Here is a 7700-nt window from a genome sequence, read left to right as displayed (position 1 = left end):
GACCAATCGGAGGAGGCCTGAGGGAGGGCTTCGTCGCGCTCTATCCGGGGGAGGCGGGACTTCAGTGGAGCGACAGCGCCGCGGGCCAAAGGGAGATGACGGGGGCTTCAGGCCGGCCGCGGCGTGGCGGGGTGTTTCCTGTGCTGGAGACGGGTGCGTGGGGACGGAGGCGGGGCCGGCGCTGACGGGAGGGGGCCGAGCGGTGGGGCGGTGCCCAATCGGCGCCTCACACACACAGCTATGGGAGGCGGGGGCGGGGCGCTGCGGCTACTCGGCGGCGCGAGTCAAGCGGAAGGCGGGCGCTCGGGGAGACGGGCAGGGCCCTCGCCCAATGAGCGGCCGCGTCCTCAGGCCGAGGGGAGGGGGCAGTGTCGCTGCCTTCCCCGGCTCCTGTTTAAAAGGTGCCCGCCCCCCGCGCGGTCAATGGCGGTTCTGATTGGCCGGTGGGGCGCGTCGGTGGTGGCGGAGTGCAGGGATGAGGGGAGAGGGAGGGTGAGCGGGCGCGCGCACGCGCCGCGGGGGAAGTAAACAACCTTCAGCGCGCGGGCGGCTGCTGAGCCGGGAGCGGAACGCGGAGCTGCGTGTGAGAGGCGGCCGGAGCCCGCGCTGTGCTCCGCCCCGTCGGCCTCGAGGTGACGGGATCCCCGCCGCCCCTCGGCGGGAAGTTTTTCTCTGTGATGGCCGAAACCGCAGGCACAGCCGAAGCTCAATGTCTTCGGGCTCCACCATTTAAATAAAGTAGCTGAGGGCGCGGAGCCGTTTCCCGCCCTTCACCTGCCTGCTGGGCTGTGTGGGAGCAGGGGTGCCGCCGCTCCGCGCAGTCCGTGCTGCGTCCCCGTTCCTGCAGGCGTTCCCCCACCGAGGTCCCGTTAGTGCTGAGCGCTGTGCCGGTCGGTCCCGTCAGGATCGTCCTTTCCCTTGGCGCTGAGATCACGTCCGTGGTCGGATGCCCGCACTGCTCCCAGCGCTGCTCTGAGCTCTCAGCCGGCAGCTCTAACCAGTGCTCGACACCGGCTCCCGCCACGCGCTTGTTATGTTTTTTGGATGAGTTCCTCGGTGTTTTCTGCCTCTTGGATGTGGGAACCAGTACTTTCTGGAACCTCCAGTAACAGACTGGGAGCTGGCGTGCCAAATCTGGTGCTTGCTTTGCTGATGGCAAGTGCCTCATTATTTGTACTTCTCCATTCTTTCCCAATGAGAAAACGATTAAAAGAAGAATTGTGGGGCTTCTATTTGGTGTATGGATTCTACTTCTCGGTCATCCACCTGTGGGCTCCCTTGGCAGAGACTGAATAGGCCATCTCTGGATGTAAGCAGAAACACATCAGTGTTTTGTGATTTTTACAAGTCGTATGCTACTACATTGCAGTTAGCTACAGTGTTTTCTCTCAGGAGTTTAGAAGCAATATATCCGTATCCCACTAGAAGGAATTCTGGGTTGGGAGGAGCCATTTGTGATGCGCAGGCTGTGAGCAAGGGAGACGATAGGAGCGCTTTCTTCTGATGGAATTTCTTTGGCTAAGAAGAGTGCTTGGCCTTCCTCAGAGCTTGAATTATTCATGTTTCCGTATATGACTGTTAGGACATACTTCCCCAAACTGCATAGTAATCTTTAATTTGCTTATGCTTTCTCAGCTTCCATTATTAGGAGGTATAGAAATGTTGTCTAATTTCTTTTAGCTTGGAGAAGAGAAGGCTCTGGGGAGACCTCATTGCAGCCTTCCAGTACTTGAAGCGAGTGTATAAACAGGAGGGGGAATGGCTGTTTATGAGGGTGGATAGTGATAAGACAGGGGGGAGTGGCTTTAAACAGATGCGGGGAGGTTTAGATTGGATATTAGGAGGATGTTTTTCACGCAGATGATGGTAACGCACTGGAACAGGTTGCCCAAGGAGGCTGTGGATTCCCCATCCCTGGGGGTATTCAAGGCCAGGCTGGATGTGGCTCTGGGCAGCCTGGTCTGCTGGTTGGTGACCCTGCAGATAGCAGGGGGTTGGAACGAGATGATCATTGTGGTCCCTTTCAACCCAGGCCATTCTATGAGTCTTTTCAAATAAATGTAGTTCCTTGCTGTAGTTATCGAATCACAATTACTGTTTTTCTGTAGAAATTCTTTAGTTTTACTTATAGAAACCAGCCTTGCCTATGTATTAAATGCTTCCTGAACTGTGCTTAATTTGTCTTCCAGCAGTTGTAAAGGGAAATGAAGATCCCCTCTTCGTGTCTCTTGATCTTCACTGGACTAGAAGAACCTGTCATTCTGAAATGTGGAGGTATGTTTGCTTTTCTTTCATTGACTTGCTGTTTCTACCCTACCACGTGCCTATGTGAGGTGGGTGCAGTAAAACATCAGAATTTAGAGCCACTGCTTTCTTTATAGTTTCCATAATTGGTTGTAAAGTCTGTAATATGAAGTAATGAAGAGATTGACACTTGTTCTGTTGAGCCAAAGAGAGCCATGTGGCATTTGCTGCAGAAATGTTGAGGGACGAATGGTGGGTTCCCGTGGGTGTCTCCTGCAATTCCAAAGAACAATGTTATTAATTCAGTTACAACGTAGAAAGGTGAATGGTTTTGCACACAATGTTGCATGACTTGTGGCTCGTTGCTTCTGCTTATCACCAGCCTGTATCATGCACATCTTAAGCTGATCCTGGAAGAGTAATAACCTGAAAAATGGCAAGAAAAAAAAGTAGGAAAACACAATTTTAGCTCAGTATTGCACACAACATAAAATGGAAAGGAAATTTACTGTAGAATTTCAGGTTAACAATATTGCAGAAATATTTATCAGTTCACTGTAACAAAGAATATTGAGTGAAACCTAAGCTCTGTAGCTTTCAGGTTTTTGTATGGTGCTATTTTGGCAACTGTAAATTTGTATACATTTCCAACATCTTATTAAATATTTGAACTATGTTCATAAAATAAATTAACATAAATTTTCTTATACGTAAATATTTCTGGCTCAAACTCTTCCTTTAAAATTCTCATTTTCTCACTGTGGTTCCTATGTAGGCAGCTGTCATTAACTTCTTAGCAGTTCTGTTCTCAGCACTGGCATAGTTGATATATACAAGAGGCAAAGTAAACTCAAGAAATCAAATGGAATAATGGTTTTATGTTAATAGGTTATAGCTGGGTTATCCTGCAAACAGGGAAACTTTCCCGTCCACCCCATGTCAGTCAAATAAGAAAATGAAAGGATATTACTCTGTCTAGAGGGAAAAAACAGATCAGGAATTCCAAGCTTTCTTAGATTTATGCCCTACATTCTTGGGTGCAGAGAAATGCTGTGTCGTGGCTTGAAGCAGTGATTGAGCACCTGGTGGGAAGGCAGGGCCAAGCAGGGGAGCTCAGGTGCATGCAATGTACTTGAGTGATCAGAAGGGGTGGAGCCAGGATCCACCCCATTCCCAGACCTCATTTAAGGGTTGGCAGTAGGGGCAAGGGTATCTTGTTGGAGATACCTGTGTGCCTTTAGTCTTCTAAAGGTAAGCAGATTTTTTTTTTTTTTCTCCCTTTGTTTCTGTGTTTGTGGTTGCTGCCTTTGGGCTTGTTCTCGTTTTCTGTAGCCTAAGACTTTGCTACCCTGCTATTATCCATCACTCTATAGCATTAGACTGGGTAATTCTTTTTGTTTACCTTTTTCAATTCTTCAGCTATTGAATAGAGACTGAAGTTCCTCGATTTCTTCGTGATGTGATTTTGGAGATAAACTCTTTCAGTGACTGTGAACCTAAGATGTGTACAGTATCAAGAGCTATGTAAAGATCATTGTGAGAGCCACCCTGAGGGTTCTCTTATCCTTACAACTATGTAGAATCCACTGAATTGAGTCCCCAAAAAGTTCACTTTCCAGGTGTGAACTACATGAGGTTATAAGTCCTGCACCCATATCTCCTTGCTGTGTTTAATACGGTACTGAACCCGATTAATGAAAACGTCTAGATTTGATTTTCAGATTTTTAGGCACAAAGGCTGAAGGTGAGCACCTTACAGAGGTGCCCAGTTTAATGCAGAGGGAGCTGTGGGTGCTCAGCACCTCTCTGATGAGGAGATCCGGTTGTTTACTTGTTCCATTTTATTCCTTTCACTGTCTAATCCTATCACGTAATTGTCTACAGAAGATGCTCAGACACTTCGATTCTTTACTGTTTTGTATAACTGGGGATAGTGACACCATGCAGTGAAAAGAACCACAGACTGCTGTTTTTCAAATGCATATGCTCAAGTTTGCAAAACACTTTCTCACTGGATCAGGAATGAATAGTAAGATTATTCTGCTTATTTGTTTTCTGATGTATGGGCAGTTGTTATTTGCAGTTTGGGTTGTTTAGTGATGAGAGCTTTGAGATAATGTGGAATATTATGCAACTGGTATAATGAGAGAAACGTAGATGCGTCCTTTTTTGAACTACAGTTGTTGGCTGTATGTCCAGCTCAGTAAGATAGGGAAAATGCTTAAGCAACCAAAGTGTATTTACTGGTTTCACAGATTGCCTTTGGGAAATAGCAGTTGAACAGAAATTTAAGATGTTCATTTATGTAACTGGAAATAAAAGGTGGTTTAGTTTGTGCCACCTAGTAACATACAAGACTGTTTTGATAAAGAAAAACTGTTCAGTGATCTACTGAAATGATGTTATATATGGATTAGAAAGCATGTCTTTAATTCTTTGATTAAAAAACAAAAGAGTGGAAGTCTAATTAAATGCCCTTTGGACATTTATAAATGAGAAGTTTCAGCATTATACTGGATGATACCATCGCTGCAATTATTGTACAAGTCCTTAGGTTAAGGAAGATCTAGTTACTTATCTGTTTCTTTTGTTTGTTTTTTTTTTTTTTTTGATGATGAATGAAGTTGCAAGTAATTTGTTTCTCTCCTGATGGAAGTTACTTGAGCAATACAGGTAGAAAATACAAGTTTGCAAATGGATTTGTCTGTCTGATACATTTACATCTCCAGCTGCAGTCTCTGAGCATCAGTACTGGTGTGCTGGGGGTCAGATTGGTCTGAATCTGCATTTCTACAGCAATATCTGTCTCGGGGAATGAGTGTGCATGTACTTGTAACGGCAGCCGTGCTCAATGAACTGACTGCTCCTCGTGCAGTTTTATCTTGTGCCGTTCTTACTTAGCTTCAACACTTTATTTTTTAATTGACAGAAATTGTCCTTTCTTCTTGATACAAGAGTGAAAGAACCATATCTCATCTATACAGCGAGACATGGAATTTCCAATCTAGTGCTAGTCATAGAAACTATTTTCTGAAAATAATTCTTGTGGGCTCTCCTGTGTCTGAATTATCATCCTTCACTGTATAAGGGCATATGTTTTAACTGCATATGAACAACTGAATTTGAGAAAAACATAGGAATGCACTGTTGTTAATGGAGTAGGTCTTAATTTAGACTTATTGTATTTTCTGATGAATACTGTGGAGTAAAGTCAGATAAAGTCAGAAAGAACAGTGGTATTCTGTAATGGAGCAACACCTGAACTTCAGAAAAGTACTTCTAAGAGGAGGAAACGTCATTTAACTTAAGGGAAAGTATTTTAAAGAAGGAATTCTGGCATGTAAATCCTTTTCCATGCAGAGACTGTATCTCTCACTTGTTCTTCAACTGAGCCTGAACTTTCTGCTGGAGAACTTGGGCTGGTATTTTTCCGGTATGGTATCTTTGACTGACAGCTCAGAGGTGCCGCCTCTTCGATGCCTCCTCTTCCTCTCCCCATCCCCAGAGGTGTTCAAGGCCAGGTTGGATGGGGCCCTGGGCAGCCTGGTCTCCTATTAAATGTGGAGGTTGGTGGCCCTGCATGTGGCAGGGGGTTGGAGATTCGTAATCGTTGAGGTCCCTTCCAACCCTGGCCATTCTGTGATTCTCAAACAGAGGCAGCATAAGTAACTTCTAGAGATGCTGGACCTGCTATCACAATGAAATACTTTAACTTTGCTCTTGTTAGTATTTATTTTTTTTTTTTAGCAGTGTGGCCAATTTCCATTGTAGAATAAGTGCTAGCTTAGAGTTTAGTCTTCAGACAACAAATAATTCATGGGAACTCCATCATTTGGTATGTGGAAAAGGCAGTTCTAGAGTGCCTGTGCTCCTCACTGTATGAAATCTTTTCGATACGGTTTCAGGGAAGGATGGTAGTGGCTTTACATGTTTCTCTTGCACAATCTTATCTCACTACAGGTGGTAGCCCATGCAAGGTAGTAAAGAAGTGTTTTTTTTTTTGTATTTTTTTTCATGCTCTTGAACAAGGAATGATGTAGGCTTTAGTAAATGACATTCTGCTTCTCAAACATGTCTTTTCTAAAGGGCGATGCCTGCCTTGGATAAGGAAGTGAAGCAATCTCATAGAGCTCTGCTAGGAAGCATAGGTGGAGCAAAAAAAAAAAAAACAGAACTGATGTGCGCCTGGATTGCAAAGGCCTTATCTGTATCAGCAGTTTGGGACTAGAGATTGCTTTTGAAGAGGATGGTCTTGGAGCATGGGTACTGAATTCCTTTTTTTTGACGAATCTTAAGATGCATTCCAGCAGTATAACTGGGGTGTATTGATGGACATCACTCCAAAAGTAATGCCTCCTATTTATTTCTATGGAAACTACAACAGATGTGAAGAGCGCAAAAACACCATTTGATTGAAGAAAATCTCAGCTACAAAATGCTCTTTTCCAACCTAGTCACCACCATTAGCTGTGTGCATTTTTACCAGCTTTTTTTTTTTTTTACAAGAGCCTGTACACCTTGCCTGTGAGCATCTGTACCAGTGAAGGTGTCCTGCTGTCACAGCTGCTGAGAAGTATCACTCACACCACTGTTTGGTCTCTGTAAATGTCGATGGATGGCAGTGGGTGCCATTCTTTCTGCATGGAGGAATTCAGTCCCATCCCTTTGCTTCATCCTCACCTCTGTGTGCCACTGTGTCAGACTGCACCTCTGCTGCCTTCTGTCACAGAGCAACAAAATGTAATGGGATATTGGAGGGAAGGTTCAACCTTCACTATCATAATTCCACCATTTGTCTCTGACAAATGGGTCAGCATCAAGAAATAAGAGGTATTATTTTTGGAGCCCTTGTACATTTTAAGTGAACTTAAAATTAATTTCTCATTTGTCCCTAATTACCTTGTTTTGATTTGTGATCTGGAACAGTCTAAGAGCACGCAGACTGAATTCCTTGCTGGTGAAATAAGACCAGAAGCTGCTGTAGAGTAGCATGGTTAACGTGCTGCATGCTATCAGGTAAACTGCCAAATGCATGTTCAGTAGACATGAAGTTTTCAACGCTGGTTCTTGGCTGTATAGATTCTGTTGTACTGTTTATGTTTCTTGTTAATGTAGATGTAGCCTTAATGCACTCCAGCTGCTAATCATTCAATCTATGGGCTGAAATTAAAGTTAGTATAAAGTAAAACCACGGAAATGCACGTAATGTGAACTTGTGACCTCAACGTGGTATCTGTTGTACAGTGCTACTTGAGTACAAAGACCTGCTGAATGTCTCGGGCATACGCATAGCCTCGAAGAGAGAGATATAAAGTAAGGAAGGCAAATCAAACTCTTGTCTTTTCTATGATCCATTGGAGAGAAGGAAAAAAAAAACCAACTTTGCATGGAAAAGCTGAAACCTTCCCCTGTAATGTCCGAGTAATACAGATTATTTTTAGTGATCTGTGAACTAC

The 7700-nt window shown here is 44.4% G+C and overlaps 1 protein-coding gene across 4 annotated transcripts in view; it reads left to right on the top strand.

Moving 5' to 3' along the window:
* The first annotated feature begins 58 nt into the window (after nucleotides 1-58).
* NXT2 (nuclear transport factor 2 like export factor 2) overlaps nucleotides 59-7700 on the top strand; it is a 71042-nt gene continuing 63400 nt past the window's right edge. For 2 of the 4 annotated variants that reach the window (XM_042876718.1, XM_042876720.1), the window contains exons 1-2: nucleotides 59-153; nucleotides 2190-2274. The gene's annotated coding sequence lies outside the window, so the exon portion shown is untranslated. Of the gene's footprint in view, nucleotides 154-831; nucleotides 1310-2189; nucleotides 2275-7700 lie in introns of those variants that run through there. The other 2 variants (XM_042876721.1, XM_042876719.1) reach the window with 2 other exon arrangements.

Source organism: Lagopus leucura, unplaced genomic scaffold (genome assembly GCF_019238085.1).
Source record: "Lagopus leucura isolate 7727_CA_CO unplaced genomic scaffold, USGS_WTPT01 Super-Scaffold_100016, whole genome shotgun sequence".
Lineage (NCBI taxonomy): Eukaryota > Metazoa > Chordata > Aves > Galliformes > Phasianidae > Lagopus > Lagopus leucura.
Note: the sequence above shows the minus strand (reverse complement) of the source record. Positions and strands in the feature narration are given on the sequence as shown.